The sequence below is a fragment of the Nicotiana tomentosiformis genome, chromosome 8, assembly GCF_000390325.3.
Source record: "Nicotiana tomentosiformis chromosome 8, ASM39032v3, whole genome shotgun sequence".
NCBI classification, from domain to species: Eukaryota; Viridiplantae; Streptophyta; class Magnoliopsida; order Solanales; family Solanaceae; genus Nicotiana; species Nicotiana tomentosiformis.
The window spans coordinates 140,966,501-140,979,623 of NC_090819.1; the positions used below are offsets into that span (position 1 = coordinate 140,966,501).

Sequence of the window (13,123 nt, forward strand, 5' to 3'; positions counted from 1 at the left end):
AATACTTTTTCAAAATGAGCACCTCCCAAAGTATAAGAAATTGTAAAGCTGCCTGGATCACCGAGTTTTTGTGGAAACTTATTTTGAAGTATATCACTACATTTTTCTGTAAGTTTAACCACTGAAACATCTTCCGATTTTCTTTTACTTGACAAAATTTCTTTAAGAAATTTAGCATATGCCGGTATTTGCTTCAAAGCATCTGTAAAAGGTATGTTAATGTACAACTGCTTTAAAATTTCTAAAAACTTTGAGAATTGTTTGTCAAGCTTTTCTCTTTTTAACTTTTGGGGAAAAGGGAGGGGTACAGAGTGCGAGTTTGTCATCAATTCATTTTCTTTTACCTTGTTTCCTTTATCTTTTTGTTCTTTTAGAAATTCAGAATCTCTTTTATTCTCACCTTCATTTACCTGTTCTATTTCTTTTGGCTTTTCTTGTCTATCTGTATATGGATCATCAAGAGTTTTACCTGACCACAGAGAGATGGCTTTGAGGTGTTCCTTTGGATTTTTTTCGGTGTTACTTGGTAGATCACCTTTTATTTGTCTAGACATGAGGGTTGCTAATTGGCTCATCTGGATTTCCAAATTCTTGATGGCTGAATTTTGACTTTCAACCTTCTTGTCAGTAGCCTTAATGAATTTGTACATCATGTCTTCAAGGCTTTGATGATGAGATCTTTGGGGCTGTTGTTGATATTGTTAAAAATCTTGTTGCCCTCTATTTTGATTTTGAAAATCAGGGGGTCCTTGTACCAACTGCTTTTGATTGAAAAATCTTTGAGGATTTTCAACACCATTTAGGTTACTCCATCGGAATCCTGGATGTTTTTGTGCCATGGGCCTACCGAATGGGTAACTGGTTCTATAACCAATAACATTTACTTGCTCTTCATGTTGCGTTGAAGCTTGACACTCATGATTGGGATGATTACCTCCACAAACGTCACAATTCTCATATTGACATGATGATTGAGTATTTACCTGAAAAGCCTCAACTTTTTGTGTCAGAGTTGCAATTTGTTGAGCTAATAAATTCCAAGCTTCAACTTGATTGACTCCTGCTGCTTTCTTAATAATCATTCTGTCAGAGGGCCATTGAACAACATTTTCTAAAATTTCATTGAGCAATTTCATGGCTTCTGCAGTGGTTTTGCTCATTATGGATCCTCCTGATGCTGCATCAATAACATTTCTAGCAAAGGGTTTAAGACCATGATAAAAAATATATAAGATGTCAGGATCTTGGATACCATAATGTGGACATTTTCTTAACATTGCTTTTAATCGTTCCCATGCTTGATATACATATTCAGTATTTGTCTGCACAAAATTATTGATTTCTTGCTTCATTTTAAATATTTTTGCAGGTGAAAAATATTTATTTAGAAATTTCTGAGTCATTTGGTCCCATGTAGTGATTGAACCTCTTGGCAGACTTCGCAGCCATATTTTGGCTTCATCTTTTAATGAAAAAGGAAAAAGTGGCAACCTGATTGCGTCTGTTGTGACTCCTTTATACCTGCAAGTTTCTACTAATTCAAGAAAATCAATTAGATGGGTGTGAGGATCTCCACTCGCATCACCAGTAAACTGACATGGCTGTTGAATGGTTTGAATCAAGCCTGTGCGAATTTCAAAATTATTTGCTGCGATTGGTAGTCTCCCCACACTTGATTCTCCTTCAAAATGATCTGGCCTTGCATAATCTCTGAGTATTCTGTCACGTCGTGGAGCCACCTCATTGAATTGTTCTTCCACTTGATGTGGTGGAAGTTGGTTATTATTAAGCTCTTCATTCTCCATTTCTTCACAAGTTATACTTTGAAGTGATGATGTTTGTTCTTTCTTGTGCAATCGAAGAGATTTTTCAATTTCTGGGGTCGTAATACGCCAACTCTTTTGTAGAAGAGCGGGTCATAAACTACCTGAAATCCTTAAAGCAAAGTGTTTTTTTATTGAAAAGAGGTAGTTGATCCTACAAACAATATTATGATACTGTAATGTAAAATAAAAATTAAAAAGATGAAGAAATAAAACAATTAAAAAAAACAGTAAGTAGTAATATTGCTAATAAGAAAAAACTAGAAAGACATTATTAGTGACAATAGTTACAGTAGTAAAATATTAACAATACTACTACTACTACTACTAATAATAATAATAGTAAGTTCTCAAATTAATAACAAAACAATTAATCTGAAGTAGATGCTACCAATCCCCGGCAACGGCGCCAAATATTTGACGAGTTTCTAGTGTATGTAAAATTCTTGGTCGTACTCTGTCAAATAATAGTATAGAAAGATGTCGAACCCACAAAGATTGGTTTATCTATTCTACAGACGTTTCTTGTTTTAATTACTATTTGAGAAAATCAGAAAGAGTTGAATTGTGAATTAACTAATTTAAAATGCATGAATGGCGCAATAAAAATATTTTATTTTTCACAAATATAATAAAAAGATGTTGGGATTCTGACTTCACTTTATATTTTTATTATATAGTAGATATATTTATCTTCAATTTCTATTTTTCATAAATGTATAAATGCCTCTCACGATTACATTTATATATTATTACTATCGTTGAACAATTAATTACACTCCTCTCGGTTATACAAATTAATAGTTAAAAATAATAATATTAAAGATCCAAAAATATATACTTGAACTAAAACATGCTCTTTTTTTAGTAAGTCCCTTTCAGTTAACCCACTTGTTATAACTGATTACTACAATATTCGCCTCTTCGATTATAAATAAGTTTAGAATCAATTTTAACATATAAGAGCTAGATGTCACTAAAAGTTAATATCTATCAATACCAAAATTAACTATATTACTTCTTCCGCCTCTTTACAGAATTAGTAAAAAGTTAATATGTAGTAAGAAATAGATAGATGTTAACAAATTAAATAACACCTAACTATAAAGCAAATAAAATTTAAATGAAAAGTTTCAGCTCAAGCATATGAAATTGAGGAATAATATTTATTATTATATAGAAATATTAAGATCCGTCATTCTCCCAACACAAGAAAAGTTACTCCATAATGAAGTTATTACTGGCAACGAAAATATTCTTGCCCATTAAATAAAAAAATAGAAAGAAATATTCAAGAGAATAATTCCCCTATTTAATTAAAAACAGGAACTAGAGTAATTTTCAACATTATAATTTATTCGGAACTAGAAATGAAGCTAGGGTAATGGCTAAAAGAAGAAAGGAAAAGAAGAAGCTCTCAAAGAATGTTTTATGCCAAGCTCCCACAGAGATTGTTTTGTTCTGGAGGTGATGCTAAATGTGGCGCTATTTATAGATGTTTCTGTCAGGTCACGTACATTGAATCTTCTCACCTCATATTTTATTAAGTTGGCAACTTGACCATTGTTTAAAATTTGTTACGAAACTTCTGTGTCCAATTTGGCAAGTTTCCACTCCAATTATTTAAAATTGTGAGCTCGTGAAATCCATTGTAACTTTGCCAATCAAAGAGCTCATTAGAAAATGTCCACTTGCTTTTTTATATACATGATAATAGACTACATGTACAGTGGCTTCTTTTCTTTTGGTTTTCAGCTTTCTTTTCTGTTTTATTATTATTATTTTTTATATATTTTATTTATTTGTCTTGGATCTTGTTTTGTAGAATGCAGAAACTGAATCTCTTTCGCCCACATGTCTCCTTAATTGTCAACTTGTTGATTATTTGGTATTCCTACAAACAAAAACAAAAAAAAATAAAAATAAAAATAAAAATATATATATATATATATATATATATATATATATATTAGTATTAAAATTACTTATTTTATGCATGATATTTGCTTCTATCAGCTACCCGCCTGCAGCAGGTCAAAATGGCTTTATACATTATTATTGTGCTGGATCGGGACTGCCCGCCTGCAGCAGGACTTATTGGCTTTACTATTTTATGGATCGGGTGTTGTCCGTCTACAGCAGGCCTTATAGGCTTTATTATTATACGGATCGAAATTGCCCGCCTACAGTAGGCCATAAAAGCTTTATATCACGTTTGGGCTGAAGGAGCCCCTCCGGAGTCTGTACACACCCCCAGTGAGCGTAGATGATTATACATATTCGGGATGAATTTTCTAGGGCATGGACTTGCCTTACTTATTTATATTGTAATGAATTTACGTGGACATGGATCTTTTTCGTATCATTTATATTTGGGGATAAATTACCCCAGGGTTGGATTGGCCTTATACGGTACTGAGTGACTAACTGTCAGTCGATGTGTATTTATATACGGGTTGGAATATTTAGTGATTGTATCGAATTATTTTGGCTAGATTCGAGCCAGACGGAGTTGGATAATCGTGAAAAAGGCCTTAAAGTGGATTAAATTGGAGCAAGACGAGGTAAGTCTCTTGTCTAATTTTGTGAGGGGAAAATTACCTCATAGGAGATTAAAAATTAAATAATTGTTGCTAATTGTGGGGGCTACGTACGCACGAGGTGACGAGAGTCCGTTCGTAGCTACCATTAATGCTAAAGTCCGGGTAGTTTAGGACTCAAAGCATGCCTTACTTGTGTAAATTGTATTCTTTGATTTATTTATATTAATTGATATCTATATGAATATATTGTGAATTGTTAGATAAAGATATTAAAGGATGGAAATCTCATAGGCTTTATTGTCTCTTTAAATCAATTAATTGTTAAAAGAAATTATTCTCCTCCCAAATTCATCTCATAATTAATATACTCTCCTTCCGGAGGCACATAAGAAAATGTCCTCCTTTCTTGTGGAGCGAGCCGAACGCCTCGGCAGGATAGATGCATCTATGAATCACGCCGCACGTCCCTCGGCAGTGTACACGACACTCTGGATCGGGTCGTACATCCTCGGCAGAAATCATGCTTAATAATAATAATTACACGATACTTTAATAAATTATTTCGGCTTGTGAAGCTAATTAATAAATTGGAAAATCCTTGGAATTTAATAAATTATTATTCTTCCTTGTTAAGGAATTTAATTGTTACTCCTGTAAATGAGATTTAATTGATAAATTAGAAATTATTTGAGTTGAAGGAATTTAATTAATATATTAAACATTGTTACATTTGAAGGAATTTGATTATTTCCGCTGATTAAATAAATCATTTATAAATTCTGTAAATCATGCTGATTTAAATATCTTAGTTTTATTTCAATTATTATTGACCTATAGTGAGTGTCAAAGTCGGCCATCTCGTCTCTACCACTTTGAGATTAGGCTTGATACTTACTGGGTACACGTTGTTTACGTACTCATACTATACTTGCTGTACTTTTTGAGCAGGATCTGAGACAGGTACTAGTGGAGGACCTATCATCACATACCCACGTCATCCCGAGGCATAGTGGTGAGCTGCCTTTCTGAGGCGTTCTGCAGCTACCAGTGTCTCTTCTGATATTTCTATTCTGTCTATTTTATTTCAGACAGTATTTGGAGTTTTGTATAATCTACTAGATGCTCATGCACTTGTGATACCGGGTCTTGGCACACATATTAGTAGAAATTGGTATTTTATTATCTTCTTGGAATAAAAGTTTAACAAATGCATGTTTGACTTATTCGTTGGCTTGCCTAGCTGTAGTGTTGGGCGCCATCATGACCTATAGGCGAAATTGGGTCGTGACAACATGGTATCAGAGCACTAGGTTCACGTAGGTCTCACAAGTTATGAGCAGACCTAATAGAGTCTTGCAGATCGGTACGGAGACGTCTGTACTTATCTTCGAGAGGCTATATGGTGTTAGGAAACTACCTTTCTTCATATTCTATCGTGCAATTGATGTAGTACTAAATATCCTTCTCTTATTCTCTCACAGATGGTGAGAACACGCTCTAATGAGATTCCAGACCAGGAAAGAGCTACTCCTCCAGTTGCTAGAGGCCGAGGCAGAGGGCTCCAGCCCGTGGTAGAGGGTGAGGACGTCCCAGGACTAGTCCGCTTATGCCGCCAGTGGATCCAGCAGAGAATCCCATTATTGAGGAGCAGGGTGAGGTGCCTGTGGCAGAGCCAGCTCCGGTGGACTTCACATCTACACCGGGATTTCAGGATGTCTTGGGTCGTATGCTACGATTCATGGATAATATGACTCAGGCCGGTTTATTTCCCGCAGATCCAGCCACATCTCAGGCAGGCGGGGGAGCACAGACCCCTACTGCGCAGGCTCACGGACAGGCAACTGTTGTATATCAGACCCAGGGTGCACTACCCATGGGTGGAGTCCAGCCAGTGGCAGCAACTACACCTGAGCCCAGGCCAGCTGTAGCCGCCGATCCTCAGAAACTATTGGACAGATGGACTAGGCTACATCCTCCTGTCTTCGGGGGTGAGCGACATGAGGATCCATAGGATTTCATTGATCGTTGCAAGGATAGACTATACAACATGAGGATATTGGAGTCCCATGGGGTTGATTTCGCTACTTTTCAACTAGAGAGTAGAGCCCGTAGATGGTGGCAGTCTTATGCTCTTGGCAGACCAACAGATTCTCCTCCCATGACTTGGAACAGGTTCACCCGTATCTTCTTGGACAGGTATATTCCACCCTCCCAGAGGGAAGAGTTGCGGTTTCAGTTTGAGCAGCTCCAACAGGGTCAGATGTCAGTGACCGATTATGAGGCGAGGTTTTCTGAATTATCTCGCCATGCACTAATGATACTTCCTACAGAGGCGGAGAGAGTGCGAAGGTATGTAACCGGTTTACATACTGGTATTCAGGCTACTATGGCTCGAGAGGTTGAGATGGGTACTTCTTATGAATGAGTTGTGGAGATAGCCCGGAGGATTGAGGGTGTACGTCAGCGGAGCCGAGAGCAGATTATGAAAGATAAGCGGTTTAGGTACTCTGGAGAGTTCAGAGGTGCTCCGTCCGGGGGTAGAGGTCAGTTTATGAGGTGATAGTCCAGCATACCCCCATATCCAGCACCACCACCTCCTCGAGGTGCTCTAGTGCGACCTTATCTCAATGCTATCCCAGAGAGTTCTTACCGTCCACTAGCTATTCAGGGTCCTCCCAGTGGGTATTCAGGTCCCCAAGGCCAGACACTTAGTCAGCAGCCCATCGTACCGAAGAGTTGTTACGAGTGCGGGGATCCCAGTCACATGCGGAGGTTTTGCCCCAGGCTTTGGGGTAGACCAGTACAGCAGGGTCAGCAACCTATGCTTACCGGACCAGTTGCTCCACCAGTAGTTCGACCACCCAGAGGTAGAGGACAGGTGGGTAGGGGCCGTCCTAGAGGTGGAGGTCAGCCAGGCGAAGGCCAGCCAGTTAGCGCTCCAGCTCGGTTTTATGCTTTTCCGGCTAGACCAGATACGGAGGCCTCAGATATCGTGATTACATGTATTATTTTTGTTTGTGGCAAAGGTGCCTCAGTATTATTTGATCCAGGATCTACGTATTCATATGTGTCATCTCTGTTTGCTCCATTCCTGGGTGTTTCTCGTGAGTCCTTGAGTACTCATGTTTATGTGTCCACTCCTGTGGGTGATTCTATTGTTGTGAACCGGATCTACCGGTCTTGTATTATTATATTCTGTGGTTATGAAACTAGAGCAGATCTCCTATTGCTTGAGATGACCGATTTTGAAATTATTTTGGGTATGGACTGGTTGTCTCCATATCATGCTATTCTAGATTGTCATGCCAAGACTGTTACCTTGGCTATTCCAGCATTGACTAAGCTGGAGTGGAAGGGTTCGCCTGTTAGTTCATTTAATCGAGTTATTTCTTTTATAAAGGCTCAACACATGGTTAAGAAGGGTTGTTTGGCTTATCTAGCCTATGTTCGGGATACTACTGCAGAGACTCCAGCTATTGATTCAGTGCCTGTAGTTCGGGAGTTCCCCGATGTATTCCCGTCAGATCTTCCAGGTATGCCACCTGATCGTGATATTGATATTTGTATTGACTTGGCTTCAGATACCCAGCCTATATCTATCCCACCATATCGTATGGCTCCGAAAGAATTGAAAGAATTGAAAGAACAACTTGAAGATTTACTAGCCAAAGGGTTTGTCAGACCGAGTGTATCGCCTTGGGGTGCACCGGTATTATTTGTGAAAAAGAAGGATGGAACAATGTGGATGTGTATTGATTATCGCCAATTGAACAAAGTCACTATTAAGAACAAGTACCCGTTGTCGCGTATTGATGATCTATTTGACCAGTTACAGGGTGCTAGGGTATTCTCTAAGATCGACTTGAGGTCGGGGTACCATCAGTTGAAGATTCGGGATTTGGATGTTCTGAAGACTGCTTTCCGTACTAGATATGGTCATTATGAGTTTCTGGTAATGTCTTTTGGTTTAACTAATGCCCCGGCAACATTTATGGATCTGATGAACAGGGTATTCAGGCCATATATTGACTCATTTGTCATTGTCTTCATTGATGACATTTTCATCTACTCACGTAGTAAGGAGGAGCATGAGCAGCATATGAGAGTAGTGCTTCAGACATTGCAGGAACAAAAGCTATATGCTAAGTTCTCTAAATGTGAGTTTTGGCTAGAGTCTGTAGCATTTTTGGGACATATCGTATCGGGTGAAGGTATTAAAGTTGATCCCAAAAAGATTGAGGCAGTTCAGAATTGGCATCGTCCCACTTCGGCGATGGAGATCAGGAGTTTTCTGGGTTTGGCAGGTTATTATCGTCGGTTCGTGGAAGGTTTTTTATCTATTGCAGCACCTTTGACCAAATTAACCCAGAAGGGTGCTCCATTCTGATGGTCCGATGATTGTGAGGTGATCTTTCAGAAGCTCAAGACATCATTGACTACAACACCAGTGTTAGTGTTGCCTTCTGGTTCGGGGATGTATACAGTGTATTGCGACGCTTCGCGCGTTGGCTTGGGTTGTGTATTGATGCAGGAAGGGCAAGTTATTGTATATGCTTCACGTCAGCTGAAGACCCACGAAAAGAATTATCCGGTACATGATTTGGAGTTAGCTGCAATTGTTCACGCTCTTAAGATTTGGAGGCATTATCTTTATGGGGTGTCTTGTGAAGTTTACACTGATCATCGCAGTTTGCAGTATTTTTTCAAGCAGAGGGATCTAAATTTGAGGCAGCACAGATGGCTGGAGTTACTAAAAGATTATGATATTACTATCCTGTATCATCTGGGCAAAGCAAATGTGGTTGCAGATGCCTTGAGCAGAAAGGCGAAGAGTATGGGTAGTTTGGCTTTCATTTCAGCAGAGGAAAGGCCATTAGCCTTAGATATTCAATCCTTGGCTAACAGACTTGTGAGGCTGGATATTTCAGAGCCCAGCCGAGTTCTTGCATGTGTTGTGGCCCAATCTTCACTATTTGAGCAGATCAAGGCTCGCCAGTATGATGACCCACACCTGGTGGTTCTTCGTGAAACGGTACTACGAGGTGATGCCAAGGAAGTTACTATTAGAGCGGATGGTGTTCTGCGACTCCAGGGTGGTCTATGTGTTCCTAATGTTGATGGACTGAGGAAAAAGATCCTGGAGGAGGCACACAGTTCTCGATATTCTATTCATCCAGGTGCTACGAAGATGTATCGTGACTTCAGGCAGCATTATTGGTGGCGACGAATGAAAACGGACATAGTTGAGTATGTAGCTTGGTGTCTAAATTGCCAGTAAGTTAAATATGAGCACCAGAGGCCAGGTGGCCTACTCCAGCAAGTGACCATACCAGAGTGGAAATGGGAACGAATTACTATGGATTTTGTAGTTGGGTTGCCGCGGACCTTGAGGAAGTTTGATGCAGTTTGGGAAATTGTTGACAGGTTGACCAAGTCGGCACATTTTATTCCTGTTGTGACTACGTATACTTCAGAGAGGTTGGCCCAGATTTATATTCAGGAGATAGTTCGGTTGCACGGTGTGCCAATTTCCATCATATCAGATAGAGGACCTCAGTTTACTTCATATTTTTGGAGAGCAGTACAGAGTGAGGTGGGGACCCATGTAGAGCTTAGCACAACCTTTCATCCGCAGACTGATGGACAGTTAGAGAGGACAATTCAGATTTTGGAGGATATGCTCAGGGCATGTGTGATTGACTTTGGAGGTCAGTGGGATCGTTTCTTGCCTTTGGCCGAGTTTGCTTATAATAACAATTATCAATCCAGCATCGAGATGGCTCCATTTGAGGCTTTATATGGTCGGCGATATCGTTCACCTATCGGATGGATTGAGCCAGGTGAGGCTAAGTTATATGGTACTGATTTGGTAAGGGATGCCTTGGAAAAGGTAAAGTTGATTCAGGAGCGACTTCGTACAGCACAGTCCATACAAAAGAGTTACGCGGATCAGAAAGCGCGTGATATATCATTTATGGTAGGTGAAAAGGTTCTCTTGAAGGTTTCGCCGATAAAGGGAATTATGAGATTCGGGAAGAAGGGCAAGTTGAGCCCAAGGTTTATAGGCCCATTTGAGGTGTTGAAACGAGTTGGGAAGGTTGCTTATGAGCTTGCCTTACCTCCCAGCCTATCGGGAGTTCATCCGGTATTTCACATATCTATGATCCGGAAGTATCATGCTGACCTATCACATGTGTTAGACTACAACACAGTACAGCTAGATAATAGCTTGGGTTATGAAGAGGAACCAATTGCCATTGTTGATAAACAGGTTCGCCAGTTGAGGTCCAAGAGGATTTCTGCAGTAAAAGTCCAGTGGAGGGGCCAACCAGTCGAGGAAGCAACTTGGGAGACCTAGGAAAACATGCAGAGCAGATATCCAGACTTATTCAGCACCTCAGGTATAATTCTAAACCCGTTCGAGGACGAACGTTTGTTTAAGAGGTGGAGAATGTAATGACCCAACCAGTCATTTTAACTTTTAGAATCCCGTTCCCTAAAATAAAACTTTCCGTAGGTGCTTGTAATGATTTATGACTTGCGGGAATGGTTGGTTCGGGATTTGAAAGTGTTTGAGGTGAAACCGGAACACTTGATTCCTTAAGTTGACCTTAATGTGCTAAGTTTGACTTCGGTCAACATTTTTAGAAAACAACCCCGGAATAGAATTTTGATGATTCCAACGGCTCCGTATGGTGATTTTGGACTTAGGAGCATGATCGGAATTTTATTTGGAAGTCCGTAGTGAAATTAGGCTTGAAATGGCTAAAATAGGAATTTAAAGTTTGAAAGTTGGACCGGAGAGTTGACTTTTTGATACCGGAGTCGGAATCCAGTTCTGAAAAATTTCATAGCTCCGTTATGTAATTTATGACTTGTGTGTAAAATTTGAGGTCAATCGGAGTTGATTTGATAAGTTCCGACATTGAATGTAGAAGTTGAAAACTCTTAGTTTCATTAAGCTTGAATTGGGGTATGATTCATGATTTTAGCGTTGTTTGATGTGATTTAGAGGTTCGACTAAGTTCGTATGTTATTTTAGGACTTGTTGGTATATTTGGTTGAGGTCCCGAGGGCCTCGGGTGAGTTTCGGATGGTTAAAAGATAAAAAATTTGAGTTAAAAAGGTGCTGCAATTTTTCCTCTTCTGTTGGACATTTTGGGTTGTGATCGAGCCTAGCTATCGAGCCCAGGGTTGACGAGGTACAGGCTTGAACTAGTGTATCGAAGCCATGATCGAAGGTCCAACTCGAGGGCCATGATCGAAGGTCCATCTCGAGGGCCATGATCAAAGGCAAGGCTCGAGGGCCAGGATCGAGACCCAAGATCGAGGGTCACAATCGAAGGCTCAAGCTCGATGCAATGATCGAGGGTCACAATCGAAGGCCCAACCTCGATACCCTGATCGAGTCCATGACCAAGGTCCAGGCTCGAGCCTGTGATCGAGGGCATGATCGAAGGTATGGCTCGAGGGCTAGGATCGAGGCCCAACCTCGATGCCCTAATCAAAGGCACATGTTCGATGCCGCGATCGAGGCCCAGTTCGAGGACCAGTTCCAAAGGCTGCTGGGCACATATACAAGTATATTATTGGGGTAAGTGATTCTAACTCGGATTTGGTCTACATATACAAGTATATTATTGTTTTCACAATTTAATTAGTGTTTTGAGATTGAAATTTGGAAAAGTTTAGAAATCTCATAGAAATGAAATTTTGAGATTTCGGTATCGATTCGGAGTCGGATTTGAGTGAAACTGGTATGGTTGGACTCATAATTGAATGGGTTGTCGAATTTCGTAACTTTCATCAGATTCCGAGATGTGGGCCCCGCGTGCAAATTTTTAATTAATTTCGGGATTTTTATAAAAAATGTAGTGTTTCCTTATAGAATTGATTCCTATAATATTTAGTGATTGTATAGAATTATTTTGTCTAGATTCGAGCCAGACGGAGTTGGATAATCGTGAAAAAGGCCTTATAGTGGATTAAATTGGAGCAAGACGAGGTAAGTCTCTTGTCTAATCTTGTGAGGGGAAAATTACCTCATAGGAGATTAAAAATTAAATAATTATTGCTAATTGTGGGGGCTACGTACGCACGAGGTGACGAGAGTCCGTTCGTAGCTACTATTAATGCTAAAGTCCGGGTAGTTTAGGACTCAAAGCATGCCTTACTTGTGTAAATTGTATTCTTTGATTTATTTATATTAATTGATATCTATATGAATATATTGTGAATTGTTAGATAAAGATATTAAAGGATGGAAATATCATAGGCTTTATTGTCTGTTTAAATCAATTAATTGTTAAAAGAAATTGTTCTCCTCCCAAATTCATCTCATAATTAATATACTCTCCTTCCGGAGGCACATAAGAAAATATCCTCCTTTCTTGTGGAGCGGGCCGAACGCCTCGGCAGGATAGATGCATCTATGGATCGCGTCGCACGTTCCTCGGCAGTGTACACGACACTCTGGATCGGGTCGTACGTCCTCGGTAGAAATCGTGCTTAATAATAATAATTACACGATACTTTAATAAATTATTTCGGCTTGTGAAGCTAATTAATAAATTGGAAAATCCTTGAAATTTAATAAATTATTATTCTTGCTTGTTAAGGAATTTAATTGCTACTCCTGTAAATGAGATTTAATTGATAAATTGGAAATTATTTGAGTTGAAGGAATTTAATTAATATATTGAAAATTATTACATTTGAAGGAATTTGATTATTTCCGCTGATTAAATAAATTATTTG

General features: G+C 39.3%; 1 non-coding gene across 1 annotated transcript; it reads left to right on the top strand.

Moving 5' to 3' along the window:
* Nucleotides 1–1,248: 1,248 nt before the first annotated feature.
* On the top strand, nucleotides 1,249–1,355 carry LOC117277564 (small nucleolar RNA R71). The gene has a single exon (XR_004507866.1). It is a non-coding gene; the product is annotated as a small nucleolar RNA R71 (small nucleolar RNA).
* The last annotated feature ends 11,768 nt before the right edge of the window (nucleotides 1,356–13,123 follow it).